Genomic DNA, 27543 nt, shown 5'->3' on the forward strand with positions numbered 1-27543 from the left:
AACAGAATGTCCATTATCATTAATGATGATCATAACCTGAGAAACGAGTCAATTGACCTCTTATCATATGCCCTCAGGTGACACAATCTGGCTTCCCTAGAGGTTTTTGTGCATTTGACACAATAGGATTAATTCAGCATAAAAATGTTCTCTGGCCTTTCTGAACTTAAAGTAGAATACAAAATGACCTACTTTGATTATACTTTACTTCTCTTACAGTTAGTGGTTTTTTTTTTTTTTTTTTTTTCTGATTCTTAGTTCATTACTTTCCCAAAGTGTTTATGTGAAAGGATTCTTAAATGCTTACATCTACACCTATATTAGAATGTTAATACTTTTTAAAAAAATACCACCATATTATCAAGGAGCATCCCCAGCAGGAGGTAAGCAGAAAATTAGTATTAGCAAGAGATGAAAAATGAATCTGAAACGGAGGCTTGGGATTCTGTTTGGCAAGGATTTCTGACCTGATGGTATGCTAGTACACTTAAAGAAGGAAGAGGCTATCCAGGGAGAGTATAATTTATAAAATGAACGGTCAGTATTTCAAAAGGAATCAAGTTAAATTTTCATAAAAGAAGGACATTCATTTTATTAGGCAATACCTAAAAATTGAAAGTTTCACCAATTTTGTGTACTTATACCTCCAAATCAGATATTATCAAACTATTTTTAAAAAAGGCAAATTAAAAAAAATTACTACTATATAGTTATGGTAGAGGTATAAAACTACTTATAGTTATGACTCAATTTTGCTGAGTCATCATCACATGCTTGAATAGCTCTTCCACCTTGAATGTGTTCTGATCCTATAAAAATCCAAAACTAGTCATTATTTCCCTTGTCTTTGTTTCTTTTTCTTCACGAAAGAGTAATCATGAAGAAAAAGTTGTCCCATTTCTCTTACAGCACTCACTGGCTATAGAGCAGTGCTAGACCCACATCAGGTACTCACATTTCAAAAGGTTAAATCATATTTAAGATTATGTGGTATAATGGCATTTGTACAATATCAGAGTTTAGATCCTTGACCTATACCATAGATGAATCTATCATTATAAACATAGGTCTTATCTATACAACTTTAAAATATTCAGGATTGGGGAAAAATTATTACAAATAATTGTTCAGCCCTGAAAGTGAAAGTTGCTCAGTCGTGTCTGACTTTCTGCAACCCCATGGACTATACAGTCCATGGAATTCTCCAGACCAGAATACTGGAATGGGTAGCAATTCCCTTCTCCAGGGGATCTTCCCTACCCAGGGATAGAACCCAGGTCTCCTGCATTGCAGGCAGATTCTTTACCAGCTGAGCCACCAGGGAAGACCTCATTTTATTTATAAGTGAGCAGTATGGATGATCAACGGTTCAGACTCTCCTCTAGCAGCTTCCTTTGCTTAAGCAAAAGGGAAAAGGGGAAAGGAACACTCTCATACAGAGGTGGATGTCACCAGAGTGAACCCTGACATTCTGGATGTGAGGCCACTTGGAAATACAAGCAGGCCTGAGGGGCTCAGAGCCCTGTGTTGCTTGGGACAGGGCGCAGAAGTTAACATCTAGGAGCAGAGTTAGGAAACCTGTGTTCAAGTCCTGTCTACACTGTGCATCGGCAGCAGAAGCCAAGGCAAGATGCTTTACTCTGCCAACCCTTGCTTTTTTTAGCACTAGTGATGAAATTAACAATAAAGATAGAATTTTTAAATAACATTTTTATTCTTAAATGTCAAGATATGCTTATTCACAATCCTTCATGTCATCACTCCTTTCAAGCTTCTTAATAAACAAAAATATCAAGAAAAAGTACAATACTGCCTATTGAAAAACAATGATTCTTCTTAAAAACTTTAAAAAGCATAATTTAGACAATGACAAAGTAAATCAACTTTAGATATTTTCAGTGAAACCTTCTTAAATAAAGAAATCTGTTATGATACAAGCCAATTGGGCTTATTCAGTTCAGCAAGAGAGACTATAAGGAACTGTGAATTGGTATTTCATCACAGGAAGTGAATGGACAACTTTTATTGCTTATGGATTGGACAAAAATCTTCTGGTGAGAAATAAGGAGTTGAATCTTTGAGTTGGTTGATTTTTTAAAATAAGGTCACAACTATATGAGGTTCTAAGTAAAAATGCAGGTATTATATAAGTCATATAGTCTGTGGTTCTAATTTTATAACTGATTAAGAGGGTTGGTGGTGGTTCTAGTTCTAAGTCACACTAGCTTTTGGCCATCTGCTGACCAGTCCAGAGGACTGGCCACAAACATAGTCTCATTTCTTATCTACAGCACTGTGATGATCCGATGTCATCATCTTCAAAGAACAAAAAGTTTAGAGTCAAATCAGGGTATGATCTTTTGCTTCTTTTGTTAAGGATGAGTTGTCAGGTCACCTGATATGATAGTGGCTACACAGCAACATTTAAAACTGGAGATGTACACAAAGTAGAAAAGAAGAGTGATGATTGGATTTTGTAGAATGCTTCAAACTCATGTGCAGAAACTACTGAACTCTGGACAAGTCAGACAAAAGGTATTATGATCTACCTTGGAGAGTCAAATGGCCACCTCCTCCACTTCAGAGGAGCATTCTACTTAGCTGAGAATATTTATCCAAATGCAGCACAGAATGATGAGAATGGCACAGGTTAATAGAAAGTCTAAAGCTACTAGATTTTCTGTTATCACTGGGGCCAAATAGTTTAGATTTGTCTTTTGAGTATTGAAGCTGTGAAAGTATCATTTAAAACTTAAGGTTAATGATCATCCTTTCCAATGGTATAATATCATTGTAGAAACTATCACCCAGATGACATGCATAAAACTCAATCAGTGTAACCTTGGAGTAATTCTTCAAACAGTCTATAGTGGTTTCATTTTGTAAGTTGCTGGGCACCCATCTCAATGAGACATTGTCTATAAAGGGCCCAGGGATCTTGGATTTCTAAAGGCCCCGACATTTGCACCACAGACTCAGGATAGGTAGGGAACCAAGTAAATAGCAAAGGAACCAAGTAAAGTTTTGATGTTCATATAACAAGAGTACTCTACTGGGGTGCAGGTGTTATTTACCATAACAAGAGTGTTCCAGTTATCTCTTCCTTGAGGAAGACAAATTCCTTGAGTGTAGGTTAATGATTTACAATATTTTAGAAAAAAATAAGTGAACCAGAAAGAAGAGCCCTGGTATTTGTTCCTAGCTCTGCTGTGTCTCCAACTCTATGGAGGCTGTTGTAGGAAAATTTGGGGTAAAATCTGGGGCCCCAACTGTTTTTTATTTGTACTGCATCTGTTGCTCTAAATCTAAGCCAGCATGTTTCTATTGATATAATTCATTCAAAAAAAATTTTGAGCCATCTATGAATTTTATTGAGGCTCACTCTATTAGATAAAATTAACATTCATAAATGTCTTTAAGATATGAGATGTTGGGGTTTGTTTGTTTTTCATTAAGAGAACCTCTGTGGCACACACTTAATCTTTCCATAGGGCCTTTTGTATGACTGAACAGTGGTCTACAGCAACTCCCTTAATCAGTCGGTGCTCTTAACAAAAGATTTTAGAGTCACACCCTTGGTCCAATATCTAAATTGTGTTTTCTGAACAGCATCTTAGATTCAACTTGTGCTTAGAACACACTTCATAAGTTTAGTATCACCTGCCTTCTAGAAGAGGTTGAGGATTTTCAAAACCAATAACACCTGGATCCCTTTAACATCCCTTTCCTTAATTCTCTCTTTCCCATTTTATTATAGGAGCAAAAAGATACCAAGCAGCACCTTCAACACGTTGCTTGGAAGTCTCTGTAGCTTGATCACCCAGATCATAAGACACATATTCTACTTTCCACATTCATACTGCAATAAAGTTGTCAAGCTTTCCACTGCTATAACAAGGACTCCCCATCGCCGCTTCCTATACTTTTCAAGAGCATGTTCCCCACCTCCTTTTGAAGCTTCAAAATCTATATTTATACTAAAAGCAGTTCAACATAGTTTAAACTTTCACTAACCCTCTTTTCAAAGTTTACTACCCAGTTCCAAAGCCACACTCACATTTCAGGTTTTTCTATGGAGGCACACTGCTCTCAGGTCTAAGATCTGTATCATTTATCTTTTAATATATAAGAAGTTATCCCCACCCCACCCCTAGAACCAGCAGCTTCAAACAACAAGCATTACCTTATGGCTTTTGGGAGTCAGAAATCCAGATTTAGCATCACTTCTCCTTTTGGATCTTTCACAAGGTTTGAGTGCAGTTGTCATGTGAGGCTGCAGTGATCTCAGAGCTCAAATGGGAACGGACCCACTTCCAAGCTCATTTAACCTGTAAGCCCTCACTGGCTATTGGCTGGAGACACCAGATCCTTGCCACCTGTGCCTTTCCATGTGCCAGCTCAAACATGGCAGCTGCCTTCACTCTGAATTAAGTGAGAAACCTCTCTGTCCCTCTCTCTCCCACACTTCCCTCGACCCTGTTCCTCTCTTTCTTCCTCTCTCTCTTCCCCAATAATTAATACTTTTATTATAACCTACTTTTGGAAGTAACATCTTATCACTTTTCCATGCTGTGTTGATTAGAATCAAACACCAGGCGATGGGGATCACTATGGCCTACCATAAAGACAAGTCTCTTTAGAAAAATCAGGACTGCAATGGGTAAAATGAAATTTTCACAGGACAAAATAAACTTCATGTTCTAGAAACATTTTGTCTTCCACAGAATCAGAGCTCAGGCAGAATATGTGATTCACCACGGCTGTCAGAAACCTTGAGCTGAAGAGGTGCAAATGGCCTTGAAAGAGAAGTGCTTCAACAACCAAGTAGAGGGGCCTCAGCTGAATCTTGTTGACTCCTCAAAGTGTGGAACTTAAAATAAAGAAACCTGTTAATATGTAACCAAAGTGAGTTTTACTGACTTCCTTCAGCAAAGAAAAACGCCACAAACGTGATCCTGAAACAGAGTGTCAATAGGAGTATATATATGCATGGAGTTTGTTATTTAGGGGTTAGACTCTGGTCGTTAGAAGGGGGATATTAGGAGGGGGATACTGTGAAGCTTCAGAACTGATTGATATAAGTGAGGCAAGGTTTTGAGCAAATAAGTACTCAAAACATTCTGCGGTTACAATGATTTACAGGGATGGTTGTTCCAGTTTTCAATATCTACCACTTAATTTGAGACACATTAATAATATCATTGCTTAATGGATTATATTACCTATTTAGCCCAAATGTCTTCTATTTATTCTGTGAGATAAAAATTGAAATATGATTAGAGAGTTCACTGCTGCCTGTATAAATTCGAACACTGAAATGGCCAGTAGCTTATATGTATGTATAATTGGCGATATGGAGCCAGAAGACTGTTTAAATCCAGCACTACCACTCCCTGAATATGCAATATTGATCTTGTGTCACCTCTCTGTACCCCAGTTTAGATGTTTAAAATGAGATGAAAACTGTACCTCTTCCATGTAATGGTTCTGAGGATTAAATGAGTTAATATATGTAAATCACTTGGGTAGTGTCTAGTACATAGTTAATAAGGAAATAAATAGTAGCCTTCATGATTCTGGTAAGATGATGATATCTTATTGTTCATATCAAAAAGTACTTTCTGCCTATTTCAACCCACCTTCACAGGATATAATCAATCAAACTAACAACACAATATACTCTCTAAAAGAAAATAGCGTTTATAGACTTGCTATCCACAGGATGCTGTGAAGTTATTTCACTGTAGTCTTGGATATTTCTGGTATGGGGTAAATTTATTTTTGTGTTCATCTGAGTACTAGCCCTGAGGGCTCCTGGATACAGTTTCCCAGCCTTCTGGGTTAAATCTATAAGAAAGCATAGCCAATAATGGTGTCTGTCTCCTTAAAGCTTCATTTATTTTTTCTTCTTTAGCTCGGGAACTCAGAGGTTACAGTGTATTTTAGAAAGTCTTTTATTAACAGATGACTTCTATTAATTCGTGGAGAAAATTAGATATTATGACAGCTAATACCGAAACCTTATAAGCTATACTTCCAGAAACCTGATAGAAAATCTAGCTTCTTTGCCTGTCCTCTTTAATTTTTCATTCTGGAATGCTGTTACTAGTGTGATATCACAGTCAGTAAATTTTTCACTTCAGGTCCTGGCACAAAGCCAGGTGGTTTTAAAGTCACTTGCTCAGGCAAAAGAAGAACAGTACCTTTGGAGTGGAAGTATCCTGGAGGGCACTGTCGCAATTAGGTAGATGAATGGCCAGGGGTTTAATTAGAACACTTGGCACACACTCCACATCATTATTCTAAGAAACTGCACTCACGGAGCGAGGTAGTGTACTGCTGAGTCAACATCCTGCGGATCTGTAAGCACAGTTTCTGAGTAGGAGCCACTTTAACTTCATTTATTTATACCTTTGCTATTTTTAATAGACAGAATCATTTGTGATTAACCCTATAGGACAGTTGTATAATCAAATTAATTTTTAAAGTCATTCAGAGGAGGGAAAAGGTGAGCATTATGAAGATGGATATGAATGTCATTTTTTTATGTCCTACACCCAATAATAATGCTATTATTCTATTCTTTTTAACGTAGGACCTATGCACTTTAAAAAAGTAACAGCTTTCTGCAGACTTGCTTCACAGTACCCGTTTTTAAAATCAAGATGAACATGTTATTTCTCCCCTCCATCTAAAGATTGCAAACCAAGCCTTGAAACAATCAAGTTCCTAAATAGTACCTACAGCCAAAAGTCAATAACAAATAACACTAAAAATAAAATTGCTTCATAATAAAACTACTCCCATGTCATCACTGAAGCACTTACCCCTTGAATCATTGATTCAACAAGCTTTTCTTGATAATCAACACTATATACTTCTACTTTGAAGGCATGATAAAAGATTCTAGAAATACAATCTTTTCAATAAATGGTGCTGGGAAAATGGGACAGGAAAACTGGACATTTACATGTAAAAGAATGAAATCAGAACACTTCTTAATACCAAACACAAAGATAAACTCAAAATGGATTAAAGACCTAAATGTAAGACCAGAAACTATAAAACTCTTAGAGGAAAACCTAGGCAGAACACTCAATGACATAAATCAAAGCAAGATCCTCTATGACCCACCTCCTGGAGTAGTGGAAATAAAAACAAAAGTAAACAAGTGGGACCTGATTAAACTTAAAAGCTTTTGCACAGCAAAGGAAACTATAGGCAAGGTGAAAAGACAACCCTCAGGATGGGAAAAAATAACAGTAAATGAAACAACTGACAAAGGATTAATTTCCAAAATATACTAGCAGCTCATACAACTCAATACCAGAAAAACAAACAGCCTAATCAAAAAGTAGGAAAAAGACCTAAACAGACATTTTTCCAAAGAAGACATACAGATGGCTAACAAACATATGAAAAGATGCTCAACATCGCTCATTATTAGAGAAATGCAAATCAAAACCACAATGAGATATCACCTCACACTGATCAGAATGGCCATCATAAAAATGTCTACAAACAATAAATGCTGGAGAGGGGTGGAGAAAAGGGAACCCTCTTGCACTGTTGGTGGGAATATAAATCGGTACAGCCATTATGGAAGACAGTACGGTGATTCCTTAAAAAACTAGGAATAAAACCACCATACGACCCTGCAATCCCACTCCTAGGCATATATCCTGAGGAAACCAAAATTGAAGAAGACACATGTATCCCATTGTTCAGTGCAGCACTATTTACAATAGCTAGAACATGGAAGCCACCTAGATGTCCATCAACAGATGAATGGATAAAGGAATGGTACATATACACAATGGAATATTACTCAGCCATAAAAAGAAACACATTTGAGTCAGTTCTGATGAGGTGGATGAATCTAGAACCTATTATACAGAGTGAAGTAAGTCAGAAAGAGAAAGATAAACGTCATATTCTAATGCATATATACAGAATCTAGAAAAATGGAAGTGAAGAATTTATTTACAATGCAGCAATAGAGAGGAGAAGGCAATGGCAACCCACTCCAGTGTTCTTGCCTGGAGAATCCCAGAGACGGGGGAGCCTGGTGGGCTGTCGTCTATGGGGTCCCACAGAGTTGGACACGACTGAAGCGACTTAGCAGCAGCAGGAGCAATAGAGAAACAGACACAGAGAATAGACTTATGGACATGGGGAGGGGGTGGAGAGGGTGGGATGTATGAAGACTAACATGGAAGCTTACATTACCATATGTAAAATAGATAGCCAACAGGATTTGCTGCATGCCTCAGGAAACTCAAACAGGGGCTCTGTATCAACCTAGAGGGGTAGGATAGGGAGGGAGATGGGAGGGAGGTTCAAAAGGGAGGGGATATATCTATACCTATGGCTGATTCTTACTGAGGTTTGATAGAAAACAATAAAGTTTTGTATCCTTCAATTAAAAAAATACAGTTATCCTCCAATAAAAATAAAGATTCTAGAAATATAAAGAAGAATAGAATATGATCTTAACAATGGCCTAAACGTGTGTCCACAAAATTCATTTGTTGAAACCTAATGCCCAAGGTGATGGTATTATAGGTGAAGCAATTAGATCATGAGGGTGGAGTCCTCATGAATGAGATTAATACCTTTACAAAAAGACCTAAGAAAGTTCCCTTGTCCCTTCCATCAGTTTACAGTGGAAAAAGTAGTCATCTAGGAAGCTGGCACTCACAAGTCACTGAAGACTCTCCAGTACCATGAGTGTGGATTTTTCTAGCCTCTAAACTGTGAGACCTAAACTTATAGTGTTTATAAGCTATCCATTTATAGTACTTTTTCACAGCAGACTGAACAGACTGAGAAAATATTCAAGAGGTGATCCTTAAAGAAAGAATAGAGACAGTTAACAATAGAAATGTAAATAATAATAATGTAGCCAATTTTATCTTTCAAACTGGGCTTCTTGGATAAACAAGAAATGATGTTTTCTTTTATGTCTGTCCCTGTACATAGTCTTTTCAACACAAAACTGCTTTGATTTCCCAAAATAGAGCTACAGAGATTTGACACAGACATTATATGTTGAACATCTGGGAAAGAAATTACAGAAATTCTGTTGAAAGGGTAATCTTGCAAAGCAGGGTCTTCCAAATCACACTAGAAAATCATTATGGATCTTCTGCCAATTTTGACCCAATACAACTTTACAACTATGATGGAAATCTAAAGCCCAGATCCACCATCCATACCTCCCATGCCTAGCATCATCAGGCTATACTTAGGCTATACTTAGCCCCCTATTCTTCATCTAATTTTTTCTGTCTTAAAACTTCTGTCCTCGCCACTCCCCATATTAAACTTTGATTAATTGCTGGCCCTATTTCAATAGGGTTCACCCACTAGGTTTAAACTAAAGAAAGCCAGGGAAACCACTAGGCTAGTCAAGTATGACCTAAATCAAATCCCCTATGATTATACAGTGGAGGTGATGAATAGATTCAAGAAATTAGATCTGGTAGAGTGCCTGAGGAACTATGACAGAGGTTTGTAATACTGTACTGGATTCGCTGACCAAAACCATCCCCAAAAAAAGAAATGCAAGAAAGTGAAGTATTCTTTGAGGAGGCTTTACAAATAGTTGAGGAAACAAGAGAAGTGAAAAGAAAGGGAGAAAGGGAAAGTTATACCCAATTGAATGCAGAGTTCCAAAGAATAGCAAGGAGAGGCAAGAAGGCCTTCTACAATGAACAATGCCAAGAAATAGAAGAAAACATCACAAGGGGAAATGCTAGAGATCTCTTCAAGAAAACTGGAGGTATCAGAGGAAAATTTCATGTAAAGATGGGCACAATAAATGACAGAAATGGTAAAGACCTAGTAGAAACAGAACAGATCAAGATGGCAAGATTACACAGAAGAACTGTACCTCAAAGATTTTAATGACCTGGATAACCACAATGGTGTGATCCCTCACACCAGACATCCTGGAATGTCAAATGGGCCTTAAGAAGCAGTGCTGCCAATAAAGCCAGTGGAGTTGATGGAATTCCAGCAGAGGTATCTAAAATCCTTAAAAGATGGTGCTGTTAAAGTGCTGCACTCAAAACATCAGCAAATTTGGAAAACCCAGCAATGGCCACAGGACTGGAAAAGGTCATCATCATTCCAGTTCCCAAGCAGGGCAGAACTAAAGAATGTTCAAAATACTGGACAGTTGCACTCACTTCCCATGCTAGTAAGGTTTTGCTCAAAATCTTTCAAGCTAGACTTCAGCAGGACTTGAATCAAGAACTTCCAGATGTATAAGCCGGATTTAGAAAAGGCAGAGGAGTCAATGTATGGCAAAACCAATACAGTATTGTAAAGTAAAATAAAGTAAAAATTAAAAAATAAAAATAAAAAAAATAAAGAAAAAAGAAAAAAAGAAAAGGCAGAGGAACCAGAGATCAAATTGCCAATGTCTGTTAGATCACAGAGAAAGCAAGAGAATTCCAGAAAAACATCTACTTCTGTTTCATTGACTATGCTAAAGCTTTTGACTGTGTATATCATAACAAACTGTGGAAAACTCTTAAAGAGATGGGAATACCAGGCCATCTTACCTGTCTCCTAAGAAACCTGTATGCGGGTCAAGAAGCAACAGTTAAAACCTTATATGGAACAAGTGACTAATTCAAAATTGAGAAAGGAGTACAACAAGGCTGTATATTGCCATTCACTTTATTTAACTTATATGCAGAGCACATCATGTGAAATGCCAGGCTAGATGAAGCACAAGCTGGAATCAAGACTGCTGGGAGAAATATCAACAACCTCAGATATGCAGATGATACCACTCCAATGGCAGAAAGTGAGGAGGAACTAAAGAGCCCCTTTATGAGGCTGAAAGAGAAGGGTAAAAAGCTAGCTTAAAATTCAATATTAAGAAAATTAAGATCATGGCATCCGGTCCAATCACTTCATGGCAAATAAAAGGTGGAAGCAGTGACAGATTTCCTCTTCCTGGGCTCTAAAATCACTGCAGATGGCAACTTCAGCCGAAATTAGAAGACAAATGCTTTTTGGAAGGGAAGCTATGACAAATCTAAACAGTGTTTTAAAAAGCAAAGGCACCACTTTACCAACAAAGGTCCATATAACTATATGGATGGTCTTTCCAGCAGTCACGTATGGATGTGAGAGTTGGACCATAAAGAAGTCAGAGCACAGAAGAACTGATGCTTTTGAACTGTGGTACTGTAGAAGACTCCTGAAAGTCCCTTGGACAGCAAGGAAATCAAACCAATCTTAAAGGAAATCAACTCTCAATATTTACTGGAAGGACTGATGCTGAAGCTCCGATAATATGGTCACCTGATGCAAAGTGCCAATTCATTGGAAAAGATCCTGATGCTGAGAAAGATTGAAGGCAGAAGGAGAAGAGGGCAACAGAGAATGAGATGTTTGGATGGGATCACTGATTCAATGGACATAAATTTGGGCGAACTATGAGAGATGGTGAGGGACTGGGAGGCCTGGAGTGCTGCAGTCCATGGGATCACAGAATCAGACACATCTTGGTTACTGAACAACAACAACAACTACACCCACATCAGCTATTTCATCTTTCACTCCTCTACAATGTCTATCTTCTTGCCCTAACAGATATTCTACAATTTGTCTATATTTGGAAGACATTGTTTCCCTTGCAACTATCTAGAAAGGAAAACATTGTTAATCAAAATAGTGGTAATTTATTGAAAATATTTTCTAGGAACCTTGCTAAACAGTTTAAAAATGTTATATCTTTTCATGTTAGTTAATTTTCACAGTGACCTATTATTACTCCTAACTAATAGCTAAAGCAAATAAGACAGAAAAAAGATATATAATTTGCATCAATACATAAAGCTACAAAGTAGCACAATTGGGATTCAAATCAGGATTGCTTTTAAGAAGGGTAAGATTTTGGAGACAGACAGTGTTTTAATTTTGACACAATACTAGATTTATAGAAAATTTACTATAGTTACTTTCCCTAACCTGGAACAGTTTCTGAATCTGTCTTTGTATTTCCTGATACTGACATTATAAAGATTTCAGGGCATCTTTTAATTTTTTTTAGAATGTACCCCAATTTGGGTTGGTTTCATGCAAAACCCTGCTCTCAACTACCTCATTGCCATATTCTTTCTCATCACATACACTACAGCTGCTTTTCCAAAGACTGATGCTAACAAACTAGCAGAATTAGTATTTACCTTTTGAATTCATTTTCTTAAAGAGGATTCTAAAATTGTATTAGCTTAAGTTCCCACAAAACCAGTCTGGCCTCTGCCACAGATATCTCATCTCAACATATTTAAATGGAATAAACTAGCTCTCCTCACCACCAAAGCTAATGGCCAGTAGTACCAACATCCACTAAGAGTCAGAAATTCAGTGCCACCCTATGTGTCTTTATCTGCTCTCACCTATGATTTTCACTAAAGCTTATGCATACTACTTACCAAAGTTTCTAGGATAAGTCTCCTTTTCTTTTTCTCCACCCTTTACTAAATTTTCTTGGTCTCTTATCCTCTCCTTTCTAGACCATAACAAGTCTATCTTATCTCCCAATCTGCAATCTTGTTCCCTCCATCATCCACATCCCTTTCACTGCTCTTTTTCCAATACTACAAATTGAATGGAATATCCCAATTGCTTACAAGGAATCACTAGCTTAGCATATATATTATTAGGATAGAGTCCAAACTTCTTGGGGTGTCATATAAAACCTCTGTGGTCTTGTCCTTGAGTGTTTCTCCATCCACAGCTCCTGCTGCTTCGATAATGCTCCTGTAACCATGCCCCTCCCCTCATGCCTTCTGCCCATATCTTAATTTTTCTAAACCCTCATTATTTCTAAATGTTCACCAAAGGTACCAGATAATTTTATAACTTGAAGTCTTTGCATATGCTGTTTTCGTGCTTGAAAAAATTTACCTTCCCATCTCCATCTGATGGATTTCTATTCACCCTCAAAATTAATAGAGTCTCTTTGTGGAAATGTTTGTTCTCAACTTTATTTATCTACAGTTTCCTGTAATTTAGACATTATTCTGCTCTTGGCACTTAAATATTTACCTTTGCAAAGATTGCCTTTGTCTCCTGCTCATTCCTAATACTCCAATAGACTGCAGATGCTTTGAGATCAGGGGTTATGTCTTGATTATTTGATATCCCCATCGCCTGGACAGTAGCAAATATTTGCTGACTTAAAGTGAATCCTGTTCCATGGGTCAGAAATGTTTCCCAAATGTAACGAAACCAGTTTTTGCTGAAAGGAAGAATTTGAAAGATATCGGTCCAGGTCCACAGAAGCAAACACAATTCCACTGCAGTGGTTCAGGGGGAAAGAAGTATCAAATGGACTACTTTCAGAGGTATAGACAGGGTTCAGGGGACCAAAAAGGGGTGTTATCACCCAATCACTAGCTACAGGAGGTGGGAATAGTGTTAGTGGATCCAATGAGGGATGGGTACACAGAGGAGGAACTATGAGTAAAGAAATAGATAAGGAGGGACCCGGCCACTGCCAGGAGATCAGCATGAAAGTGGAGATATAGGGGGCATACACTCCCTTCTCTGTTCTCCTCTGCTCCCAGCCCCCACTGAAATCTCTAGCTGAGTCCATTGAAAAGCCAGTTGTTAAGGGAGTTTAGATGAAGCTGTCTCAGGCAGTCAGCATTCTGGGCTAAGAGTGGATGAATCTAAATTGAACTAAGAAGAATATCAGCATGACAGCCAAGAAAAGCAATGCAGAGGCAAGGGTTCATATTTGTTGTGTTATGTATTGCCCACATATTCATATAAGTACTTTATATCTATCTCTTTTAATCCTCCCCACAATCCTGTGATATAGGTATACTACTGTCTCCTCCTCTCTAGAAAAAGGAAAACTGAAACTTAGAGAAATTAAAATGAATTGTCACAGCTCAACCATAGCTAATCATGTGCTATCAAGCCCAACATTGATTCTCTGTCAGAAGTCAAGTAACATTTTATATATATATGAGCCAGATTTGCTGCTGGTTCACAATACCTCCCCTCTGGACCAGAAACTTCTAAGGTGGATCTCAAGTAGAAGGGTAGATGATCCAATACCACATTGCCTAATGATTTCCTTATAATGAATTTTAACCTCATTTGTCAGTCCACTTGTCATGTAAATAGAAAAATAAAGAGGGAGGTGGCTCCTTCTCTTTACTTCCAAATCCAGCACATCAGAACAAGGCACTTTCCTAATACAGTCTATAATTTGAAAAGGGACTTGCTCATTTTAGATTTTTAAACACTTCTTTTCACCAGATAAATCTTTAACATTGGAGTTTCAAGTCACTTTGCCTTCAGATCCCAAATCTATAAATTTATTTTTTAATAGAACATTTATTTGAGTAAAATTTGCCCCCAAACAAAATAAAAACCCAGAGAGTTTGTTTATAAAGTACCCAAGACTATATCAATGTTGGAGACTTTTATTTAATAACTTAAAAAGGAGCCAACTATACTACATTTCAGAGAAAGGAAACAAAGACAGCTAAAAGATTGTAAATTAAGACCCAGGAGAAAAGTTTGAAGAAACTGTCATTATGTATCCTATTAAAAAAAGAAAGAAAAGAAACACTGCTGCTGCTGCTGCTAAGTCACTTCAGTCATGTCCCACTCTGTGCAACCCCGTAGACGGCAGCCCACCAGGCTCCCTCATCTCTGGGATTGAGTAGAGTCTAAATAAAGGTCTCAAAGAGTGTGAATTACAGAGAAAGGATAAGAAATGCAGTTCATTTCATCAAATCTGTGTGTGAATTGCAGCATTAGACATAGACACTCTACAAAATACAAAAGTGGACAAGTGTAGTCCCTGCTCAGGATAGGGTGACACCCTTACAAATACCCAAAATGCAAAGTCCAGTGTTTTAAGTGATACAATGGGTGCTTGGTGCAAAGGAGGGCATGATTCCACCATGATGTTAGACCACCATTATCTTTTGGTGCATTTCTGTAATAACCTCTTGTCTCACTATTTCCAGTCTTGGCCACCCACAGTCTAGCCTACATAGCAGCCAGACTGTAGGTCTGATCATGCCAGTCCTCTGCTCAAGACTCCAGTGGCCTCCAGCACATTCTTCCCATGGCCGCCAAGGCTCTCAATGGTTTGGCTCCTCTTTGCCTCTCCTGCATCACCTCCTGAGCTCTCCCCCTCACTCACTGTGCCCCGGCCTCACGTAGCTCCATGTCTTCCCACCCGTCCACCATGTATACTCAGTATTTGCAGCTTCTGGTCTCTCTTCCTAGAAAATTCCTCCTCCAGATATTTGGATCAAGAAGATGAATGTCTCAGCTTACACAAAAAGAGTGAATTTTACCTTCTTCTATTTTTTTATTCTATTTGGGCCCTTAGCCACATTGGGGAAGCTGGGCTTCATGATGCCTACTGACACAAATGCTATTTTCTTCTGGAGACACTCTCACAGACATAGCCATAAATAATGTCTTACCAGCTCTCTGGACATCCCTTAGCCCTGTCGAGCTGACACATAAAGTTAATCATCAGCTATAGTTTACTTATTCACTTTCCAAATATTAACTCCTCAGAACAGTGTTGTCTGACCTCTTTATCTAGAAAGGCAGCTTCAGACACACTCTATACCCTTAGTCTATTTTAGTTTCTCTCTAGCAGCCACACTAGTTATTATTATACTTATATCCCATTGCATATTAATTCATTGTCTGTCTCCACACACTTAAATGTAAGGTCCTGATAGCAGGAACTTTTTCTTAGTCATGGCTGCAACTCACTGGAGATGTGAACAGTGCCTGGCAGTAGATGGAGTGCAAAAAATACTTGTTGAGAAAATGAGTTCCTGATTTTCCTTGTAGAGGAATGAAAGAAATGTAGACGTGTATTCTGCTGACACCTGGAATAGGCTGTAGCATATTCAAAGTCTCTGCAGCATACTATTTACTGCTTAAAATAGTTTTAGTTTGAGGCGAAACATTTGAACTACGACTTGTAAAAACAGTAAGGTCTCAATAGGATGAAGTAAGAGCAAAATAAGACAAAGCTTCTCAGTATTGGATAGTATTAAAGGTAGGGAAGTGTAATTTTTCATAATAATGAGAATTTGAGATTGATGGGAACAAAGGAAGTCAAAAGAAGAACAACAGAGATAAAATTGGAACAGTAAGGTGTAATGGGATCAGAAGAACCTTAAATACCACATTTGTACATTGTATATTCAGCCTGGGGAATGACAGAATAGCATCTGTCTTTTCAGAAATTTTCATTTTGCCTATGACATGCAGAAAAGGGGAGGGAAGGAAGATGAGCCTGAAAACCATGACAAGGAAAGAGTGAGCATCCAAAAGGACAGTTGCAGTAAGAATAAAATGAGATCAGAAAATAAAAGAGGATTACAGGGCTTAGGGGTAGAAAAGATATGTTTCACTTCAAACACTGAATTCAAGTGTTTGATGAGGCATTCCAAATAAAATAAACAGTAAACCATTTTCTGAAGTGGTAGTCCAAGATATATACCGAATTATAATTTTCAAGGAAAATATTGTTTTAAAAATAGTCCATCTAAGTTGTTTTTATTAAGGAAACATATTTTCTTTATTTAAAAAGTATATATAGAACAATTCATAAAGAGAGGCGAATACCAGACCACCTGACCTGCCTCCTGAGAAATCTGTACACAAGTCAAGAAGCACAGTTAGAACTGGACATGGAACAACAGACTGGTTCCAAATCAGGAAAGGAGTACGTCAAGACTGTATATGGTCACCCTGCCTATTTAACTTATATGCAGGGTACATCATGCAAAATGCTGGGCTGGATGAAGCACAAGCTGGAATCAAGATTGCAGGCAGAAATATCAATAACCTCAGATGTGCAGCTGACACTACCCTTATGGCAGAAAGCAAAGAAGAACTAGAGAGCCTCTTGATGGAGGTGAAAGAGGAGAGTGAAAAAGTTGGCTTAAAACTTAACATTCAGGAAACCGAGATCATGGCATCCAGTCTCATCACTTCATGGCAAATAGATGGGGAAACAATGGAAACAGTGTCAGACTTTACTTTTTTGTGCCTTCAGAATCACTGCAGATGGTGACTGCAGCCATGAAATTAAAAGACGCTTACTCCTTGGAAGGAAAGCTATGACCAACCTGCTGCTGCTGCTGCTGCTAAGTCACTTCAGGCATGTCTGACTCTGTGTGACCCCATAGACGGCAGCCCACCAGGCTCCCCCATCCCTGGGATTCTCCAGGCTAGAACACTGGAGTGGGTTGCCATTTCCTTCTCCAATCTAGATAGCATATTAAAAAGCAGAGACATTACTTTGCCAAAAAAGTTTTATCTAGTCAAAGCTATGGTTTTTCCAGTAGTTATGTATGGATGTGAGAGTTGGACTATAAAGAAAGCTGAGCACTGAAGAACTGATGCTTTTGAACTGTGGTGTTGGAGAAGACTCTTGAGAGTCCCTTGGACAGCAAAGAGATCCAACCAGTCAATCCTAAAGGAAATCAGTCCTGAATATTCATTGGAAGGACAGATGCTGAAGCTGAAACTCCAATACTTTGGCCACCTTATGCGAAGAAATGACTCATTGGAAAAGACCCTGATGCTGGGAAAGATTGGAGGTGTGAAGAGAAGTGGATGACAGAGGAGGAGATGATTGGATGGCATCATCAACTAGATGGACATGAGTTTGAGCAAGGTTTAGAAGCTGGTGATGGACAGGGAAGCCTGGTGTGCTGCAGTCCATGGGGTCACAGAGTCAGACACAACTGAGCAGCTAAACTGACTGATATAGAACAAATAAGAGACAAAGCTAAAGGACTGAAAATTTAAAAAAAAAAGAAGGCAGGGACTGAGTGATGACATATCGCCAGAGAGGAGGGGAATGGCGAGTATTCAGAGACTTAGACATTAAAGGAGATTTTTAGCAAAAGTAAACAAAGAGGCACATGGCTAGAAGAATCAGTGGGATGAGACAAGGGGGAGATCCCCCGGGATTTGCATGTAGATCTTAACTGATGAACTTTCTCAGGGTAGGTAATACAAAAAGGTGAGGTAATGTTACAGAGACTTCTGAGTAGTAGAAGCTGTTGAGTAAAGATTAGTATTATTATTTGTGTGGAAAGGAAAAGGAGGTATGAGATGGAATTTTCCATCAAGGGAATTGCCCAGTAAGAGGTGACAATGGCTTTTTCTTGGTAATAGAAGCACACAGTGTCTGAACATGGAAGCAGACTTTCAGTAACTATTTGTTGAAAGAATAACTGAAGTACACTTGGCATTTAATAGGGAAAGGCTGAAGATACAATAGGACAATTTGTAAGAAGTTCTAGCAGAGTTTGGGTAACACAGTTGACCCTTCCAGATCTGCTGATAGAGAGGACAGACTATGTATCTGTCACCTTATATAAAGGACTTGAGCACTTGCAGGTTTTGGTATTTGGGGGTGTCCTAGAATCAATCCCCCAAGAATCCTGAGGGATGACTGTACATTTTTATTTTTCCTCTGAAGAAGCCTAAAAGAAGGATGAATATACAGCAATATCTTACTTAAAATGAAAATTCCTAATGGTCTCTCAAGATCTTCCATAAATTGTCCTATGTTTGTCTCTCCATCCACCTTTCCTTCTTTTTCCACTCACCCCTTGCTCCAGACACATTTACTTTCTTGCGGTTCTTCATACACGCAAGATCATTCCCCCATTTGCATTTTCCATGGCTTGTCTCTCTACCTGGAATGCTCATTCCCAGAATCTCCTCATGACCAGCAAATTCCCACAGCTCAGGTCTTGGGTCAAATGTGAGACTCTTAAAAAAGGCTTTCTCTGACCTCCCAAAATGATGGAGCTTCTACTCAGGTCATGTTTTGTCATATCGCCTTACTTTATCTCCTTGCTTTAGTTAAAAGGGTACATACCACTCAATGATATCATCTTCCTCACTGTTTATCATTTGCCTCTTCCATTCTCCATAAGAAGAGATACTCCATCTTACTCATTCACTGATTACGTTCTTGATGCCAGGAATAGTCTCTAGCATATAAAACACAAGACAAAAGAAAGGGAAAAAAATAATTATTTGGAAACAAATGAATAAAACTTGAAGTGAAAGAGGTGAAAGTTAAAGAAGCAGATTTTAAATTACCTTAGTCATTTCTATAAATTAACTTGTATTTTCTCAAATAAGTCTCCTTCTTCCTTTCCCTCTTGTGCCCCTCCTGCTCAGTCCACCAGAAATTCTCACCCAAACCATTGCAATCTCCCCACCTTGTCCCATTCCAGTATAGTTTCCCAACTTAAGCCACAGTGATCTTCCTTGACTATATACTGACTGTTTCCCTATCCACCTAAAATATTTCATAAGCTCCTCATTGCTCTAAGAATCAACTCAAGCTCCTTACCTGGCTTTAATAAGCAGACTGATATAGCCTTTATTTATTCCTATAGTTTCATTTTTCATCACTAACTCATGCCCACCTCACTACCCTCACTGATTCCTTTGGTCACTGAATTCTATCTATGTGCTATGTTCCCTGTTCCCTCATTTCTCAACTACATTCTCTTCCTGGAAAGTTGCTCCACTCTTGCTTCATTTAAATCAACCGTGTGTATCCTTTGGGTCTCAATGTGAATGTTGATTTTTCCATGCAATATTGTAAAACCTACTCTCACCCGAGTTATTAATTGCTTCTGTATAGTTCCAAATAATATATATATTTAGATCCCCAGAAAAGAACTTTATTAAAGAATATTAAATAGAAGACAATATATCAGAGCAAAAGGCTAGAGAATCAGCCTTGGAGGCTGTATCAACAGGAAAAGACGTGTCTGAATTTCTTCTGAAGAGCCCATATCTTTGTTACTGCTGGTATAACAAAAATCATTAACCCTGGACTTGAACTGCCATCATTCAGTCCTCTGTCATTACTAATTGAATGGTGGCTCCCTCTCTCCCACTCTTGCCACATTAAGTTCTATTCAGCTTTTTTTTTTTAATCTTAAATCAGTCTTTCCTGAATTGACGTGTTGGTAGATCTGATTGGTAGGCTTTAGTCATAGGCATAAATTCTGAACTGCGGGGAGGCAAGGAAAGCACTTTTCTAGCTTTAAATTTGATAAAGCAAAACTTAGGAGGTGCGAAGACTTGTGATAAGTGTCTACTGCATAGCTATCCTCTATTATTTCCCTAATCACAATATATATTAGTTGCTTGGCTTCTGTTTGTGTCACTCACTAACTCCACAAAGACAGGGGCCAAGCCAATCTCATTCACTACTGTTTCTCTAAGAGCTAGCAGAGAGCCTGACATATAATAAATGCTAAAAGATTATTTTTTGAGTGAATAAAGGGTTGAAACCAGGGTTTTAAGATAATACGGAACAGCTGTTGAAATTATAATGCACAAATTATAATTGGGAATCAATGAGAGAAGAGTGAGAATTGCTGCCTTGCATTTTAGATCCTGCCAAGTTTAGGAAGAATATGTTTGTGGTAGAACTGATTATCAATGTTTAGTGAGTTTCTCCAGTGAGGCTAAGAAGCCAGGGAAGAAGGGTTTAGGGATCTAAACAAGTTTGTGGCTGCAAAAGGATCTGTAAGCAGAAGGCTAAAAAGAGTTTGAACTCAAACAAAATATACATGAACTCACTGAACATAGAATTTAGGTTGCTTAAGGAACAAACTAAACCAGAAAAGGCATGGATAGCCTGTGAGAATACAAAAAGATGAAATGACTAAAGATGATGATAAAGGCAAAGGTATAGTTTAGTATAAAATAGGAAGAAGATATATTTACTCCACCATCCTCCAAGTTATCAAAGCCAAGTTCCTTGTTCCTCCCATTCTCAGTCCTGCCCATTTTCATGCAACCATCTTAATGAGAGGAGTCATAGACCACCATACTGTGTTGCATGTGTCCCCCTGCATCTAGAGCTGCTGAGAATTAAATTGCCCAGTCAGAGCCACTTGTGGCCCCCTTGTGTTTATTCTCTTTGTCAATGGAAGCCAAAACCCATAGAATTAGTCCCTTTTCTTTTCTCCTCTCCACATTAAATACTTATCCTTCACTGCCACACCCATCTGCTCAGACTTTAGAACTGGTTATCTGTTTTATGTCCTGCTTTTTATTCTTAACAGATTGCTTCTGAAATGCTGAAACATGCTCAGAATGGTGCCCACATATTTAAGGAGTCTATTATCTTGTCCTGTATATGCCTATCTTCATCTTGAAGATCAGAACACTGCCTTAGTTATTAGCCTAGCAAAAGGGCTTCTATATGATGTCATATATGACAACTGCCCATCATCCTGACTCTTCAGTCTTGGCTACGATCTGGGTAGCCTGGCATTGGGCTGTGTTATGAACTGAACGTTTGTGTCCCCCCAGAATTTCCATTTTGAAGCCCTAACCATCCAGAGTGGTCATATTTGGTGGTAGGGCCTTTGTGAGGTAATTAGGTTCAGAAGAGGTCAGGAACATGAGGACACCATGGTGGGATTAGGGTCCTTATAAAAGCAGGAAGAGAATGGAGCTGTCTTTCTCCCTATCCCCTGCCTGCTGAGGACACAGTGAGAAGGCAGCCATCTACAAGTTAGGAAGAGGGTTTTCACCAGAACTCTACCATGCTGGCATCCTGACCTCAAACCCCCAACTCCAGAACTATGAGAAACAAAGTCTGTCGTCTAAGCTACCCAGTCTCTGGTATTTATTACGGCAGCCTGAGCTGACTGAGATAGCAGGTCTTGCCATGACTCATATTGATTTTTTGTGAGATGTGACTCTGCCCCTTGAACTCTGTGCTTTATTCATCTTGTTTATTCTCTAGAGTCAGGTCATCCTCTACTTCAAGGTCACCTCCTCCATCATATAATCCTGAAAACAAATAATATGGTGATCTATACCCATTTCTTAGGTTGCAACCAAATACAAAGACAAGAGTTACCAAATGAAATGATAGCCTAGTTTAAGTTGCAGTAACAAATGTCTCTGAAATCTCAGGGACTTAAAGCTAGGTCCAAAATCTTTTCTAAGGACCAGATGGCAAATATTTCAGGCTTTGTGAGTCACAATATCTGTCATAACTATTCAACCCTGTCACTGAAGCACAAATGGCATCACAGTCAATACATAAATTAATGGGCATGACTGTATTCAGGAAATCTTTACTCATAAGAACAAACAAATTAGCCCTTAGTTTGCTGACCACAGACTTAAAGCAATGAGGATTTATATCATGTTCATTCTTGGTCTTTGTTACAACTTGGATGGATGACCTGTTCAAATTGTCACTGTCGGTACTCAAGGCCCCAAGCTGACAAAAGAGCCAAAATCTGCAACTCTGCTTTTAATTGTAACAAAGAGGAAAGTGAATTAAGGAAACCATGTGTTCTTAAAGCTTCTGTTCAGAAGTGACATACATCATCTTCACTTAGATTTCATCAGCTCATGTATATTCTATCTTCACTCCTGAATTTAACATGGCAGGGAAGTATTAATTTCCTACAGAGGAGAGAAACTAAGAATTGGTGAAGACTGACATAATGGACAAAAAGGATTTGAGGTTTCAAGCTTAAAATCCTTGATGCAGGTTTAGATGAGGAAAAAGATCAAAGTCATACACTTTAAGATAGCCTGAAGAGAAATGGCATGGCACTGAAGCTAACTGGAGTATTGAGTGATTGTGAAATTTGTATACTTCAAAGTTCGTTAGCATACTTATTGAAATTAAGACTAGCTGTCCTCAGCATCAGTAAAAAACAACAAGAAAAATAACAGCATAGTATAACTTAGATAATGTGCTAGATCTCCATAGATCTTAAATTTCCTTGGTATATTTGTCTAGTATTTAAAGACAGGAAAGAGATCACATTGTAAAAAATAATGTAAGCACCATAATCTAGTCTTAGTATACACCAAAATATATCAGAAGTCCAAATTGGCTGACTTATTATTTACTTTTTAATTATCTGTACATCTATCTCTATCTCCCTATATTAACAATATAAGAAGATCTTGAAATAACCACCTATGCAGTAAATCAATTACCATCAAATCCATTTGAAAAATGAAAAACCAATGGTTGATGTGAAACATGATTTGATATGAAAATATTTTAGCATTTTATAAATGCATTCAGTTCAGTTCATTTGCTCAGTTGTGTCCAACTCTTTGTGACCCCATGAATCAGAGCACACCAGGCCTCCCTGTCCATCACCAACTCCCAGAGTTTACCAGACCTCATGTGCATCGAGTCGGTGATGCCATCCAGCCATCTCATCCTCTGTCATCCCCTTCTCCTCCTGCCCCCAATCCCTCCCAGCATCAGAGTCTTTTCCAATGAGTCAACTCTTCCCAAGAGGTGGCCAAAGTAATGAAGTTTTAGTCCTTCCAATGAACACCCAGGGCTAATCTCCTTTAGGATGGACTGGTTGGATCTCCTTGCAGTCCAAGGGACTCTCAAGAGTCTTCTTCAACACCACAGTTCAAAAGCATCAATTCTTCGGCACTCAGCTTTCTTTATCGTCCAACTCTCACACCCATACATGACTACTCGAAAAACCATGGCCTTGACAAGACGGACCTTTGTTGGCAAAGTAATGTCTCTGCTTTTTAATATGCTGTCTAGGTTGCTCATAACTTTCGTTCCAAGGAGTAAGCGTCTTTTAATTTCATGGCTGCAGACACCATCTGCAGTGATTTTGTAACCCCAAAAAATAAAGTCTGCCACTGTTTCCACTGTTTGCCCATCTATTTCCCATGAAGTGATGGGACCAGATGCCATGATCTTCGTTTTCTGAATGTTGAGCTTCAAGCCAACTTTTTCACTCTCCACTTTCACTTTCATCAAGAGGCTTTTTAGCTCCTCTTCACTTTCTGCCATAAGGGTGGTGTCATCTGCATATCTGAGGTTACTGATATTTCTCCCGGCAATCTTGATTCCAGCTTGTGCTTCTTACAATCCAGTGTTTCTCATGATGTACTCTGCATAGAAGTTAAATAAGCAGGGTGACAATATACAGCCTTGACATACTCCTTTTCCTATTTGGAACTAGTCTGTTGTTCCATGTCCAGTTCTAACTGTTGCTTCCTAACCTGCATACAGATATCTCAAGAGGCAGGTTAAGTGGTCTGGTATTCCCATCTCTTTCAGAATTTTCCAGTTTCTTGTGATCCACACAGTCGAAGGCTTTGGCATAGTCAATAAAGCAGAAATAGATGTTTTTCCGGAACTCTCTTGCTTTTTCGATGATCCAGTGGATGTTGGTAATTTGATCTCTGGCTCCTCTGCCTTTTCTAAAGCCAGCTTGAACATCAGGAAGTTCATGGTTCACGTACTGCTGAAGCCTGGCTTGGAGAATTTTGAGCATTACTTTACTACCATGTGCTGCTGCTGCTGCTGCTGAGTCGCTTCAGTCGTGTCCGACTCTGTGCGACCCCATAGACAGCAGCCCACCAGGATCCCCCATCCCTGGGATTCTCTAGGCAAGAATACTAGAGTGTGTTGCCATTTCCTTCTCCTATGCATGAAAGTGAAAAGTCAAAGTGAAGTCGCTCAGTCATGTCCGACTCTCCACGACCCCATGGACTGCAGCCTACCAGGTTCCTCCATCCGTGGGAATCTCCAGGCAAGAGTACTGGAGTGGGGTGTCATTGCCCTCTCCATACTAGCATGTGAGATGAGTGCAATTGTGCGGTAGTTTGAGCATTCATTGGCATTGCCCTTCTTTGGGATTGGAATGAAAACTGACCTTTTCCAGTCCTGTGGCCACTGCTGAGTTTTCCAAACTTGTTGGCATATTGAGTGCAGCACTTTCACAGCATCATCTTTCAGGATTTGAAATAGCTCAACTGGAATTCCATCACCTCCACTGGCTTTGTTCGTAGTGATGCTTTCTAAGGCCCACTTGACTTCACATTCCAGGATGTCTGGCTCTAGGTGAGTGATCACACTATTGTGATTATCTTGGTCATGAAGATCTTTTTTGTACAGTTCTTGTGTGTATTCTTGCCACGTCTTCTTAATATCTTCTGCTTCTTTTAGGTCCATACCATTTCTGTCCTTTATTGAGCCCATCTTTGCATGAATTGGTTAAGACTAATTTAACAGGCTTCTTTTTTGGTGGCATAGTAGAGCAAGAAAGGAAAAATTTAAAAAAAAAGGTAATCATGGATTGCCACAATTGTTCTGACAATTTTTTCTCCAAAGTGCACTAAAAAAATAGTTATCATAATCCACGTTTCTGAACCAATAGTTTTCAATCCACTCTTCTACATTCATATAACCACATCAAAATGCTAGAGACTTAATGTATATAGAAATAACCTTGAGCTGACTCAACTCATTTTTTTAATAAATCATTTATCTCTACTGTTTGCCTTTTTTGTGTCAACTATTATTGGTAATAAACCACTTGTAACAAACCTCAGAAGGGATGGAGACTGGCAAATGTCATCACATCCAGAATGTCTAAACTTTAATGTTACCAGGGCATTCTAACTGAAACACAGTCAAGATTTTAGCAACTATTGTCCTCAGCATTTGATTCATGGCCTAACTCAGGGGTCCCCAGTCTCTGGGATTCAATGCCTGATGATCTGAGGTGGGGCTAGTGGTAAAGAACCCATCTGCCAATGCAGGAGATGTAAGAGACACAGGTTTAGTCCCTGGGTTGGGAAAATCCCATGGAGGAGGGCATGGCAAACCACTCCCTTATTCTTGCCTGGAGAACCCCACATACAGAAGAGCCAGGTGGCTATAGTCCATGGGGTCACAAAGAGTCGGACACGACTTAGCAGTGCACCACCCACTGTCACAGGCTGGGTTGATTCCCACAGCATCCAGTGTACTGTTATTTGTGTGTGGTAATTTGTGATCTGAGGTGGAGCTGATGTAATAATAATAGAAATAACGTATACAATAAATGTAATACATTTAAATCATTCCAAAACCATCTCCCTACCCTCATTCCCCACTCCTGGTCTCTAGAAAAACTGTCTTCCAGGAAAACAGTCCCCAGTGCCGTAAAGATTGGGGACCATTGGACTAGCAGAGTTACACCAACTGGTGTTTGTTTAATCAAGTAAGGGCAACTCTAGAAGTGTATCTTGGTCTCAACCTCAAGTGTATGGTTTTGTGAATATAGTTGACTGTTAAAAAACATGTTAGGGGAACCAACCCCCAACAGTCAGAAATCTGAGTACACCTTTAAATCACCTCCCCATACTTGTAGTTTCATTCAATCAAAATTGGATCACGCAGGACTATAATACACCTTTTGTAAATCATCCATTGAAAAAAATTCATTGTAAAGGTGGACCTGCACAGTGCAAACCCATGTTGTTCAAGGTCAGCTGTCATTAGCTTGTGAATCTAGAGGAGAAAAAGGGACAGAATTGGACAAGTCTTTCATACAAAGGAACTTGGCATTTACATTGTTTTATATGTCTTGTTACTTGCTTTTTATTTGTTCATGGGAAAGAGAATAGGTTATGGCATGATTAAAGAAATGTCAGGGAAATCAAAAGAAGCCACACAAAAATACAAGCCTACATTTCCTAGGCATTATGCTTGTTTTACATTGGAATAGAGAAAACAGAATTGTTCGGATAAAACTTATCATCTTTGTTTACCATTAGACTGCATTTCTCATTTTGAATTTTGAAGATTACCTCTAATCTAACTGCAAATACTAATCTGTCCCATGACTTAGAATAAATGTTGTTACTGTACATGTAGAATGCTTCTGCCTGCACATTACTACCTTTGCATCTTATTGATTGCATGGCTGGTTTCTATGGCAACAGTAGTGGAGAAGTTAATTAAGATCAGGAGGTTAGAACTGAAGAAAAATAGAATTTTCAACACAGTTCATTTATCATGTACATTTAAATTAGTTTCCTTAATAAAATATCTACTGGAGTAGAATGGTGACGGCTGAGTCACTTTAATAAAAACAAATGATACATGTTAAAAGTTTAACATCACTTATTTGTACTCAATTCATCCCATTAGGAAGCACTTTGACTTTGGTAATCAAATTAACAAAAGTCATTAATACAGGTTTCTGTATCTCAATACTGTTACTCTCAGATTTTAGTCTTGAACAAAGCATCTTATACATTATTCCTACTATTTACACAGAATAATCTTGTGTTATTTATTGTCTTTTTCTTCTACATCCACCCTTTTCATGATGTTCTGACTGGGGCAATGCAAGCTACCTTTCTCAGTTGCCACTAGCTTCCTAGGTTCTGCAGTAGAGGGCAACAAAAAAGGGTTAGTAGGTAAGAGGATGGGAGAGCCGATTTCTTCCTTTCTGTTGACTTTCAGTTCTAGTCAGGATCAGTTCAGCAGTACTTCCTCCAGGAAAGGCACTTGATACTAGCCCCTAACATCCAAAACCTGTAACCAATCCACCATGTAAAGTCCTGTGAAATGACTAGTGCATTTCTGCTTTGCTTATTGAAATAAAGTCCATGATTGTTTTTATATGGAAAAATTATAATGGCAGCTTAAAAGAGAATAAATTATATTTT

This window comes from Budorcas taxicolor, chromosome 11 (assembly GCF_023091745.1).
Source record: "Budorcas taxicolor isolate Tak-1 chromosome 11, Takin1.1, whole genome shotgun sequence".
NCBI classification, from domain to species: domain Eukaryota; kingdom Metazoa; phylum Chordata; class Mammalia; order Artiodactyla; family Bovidae; genus Budorcas; species Budorcas taxicolor.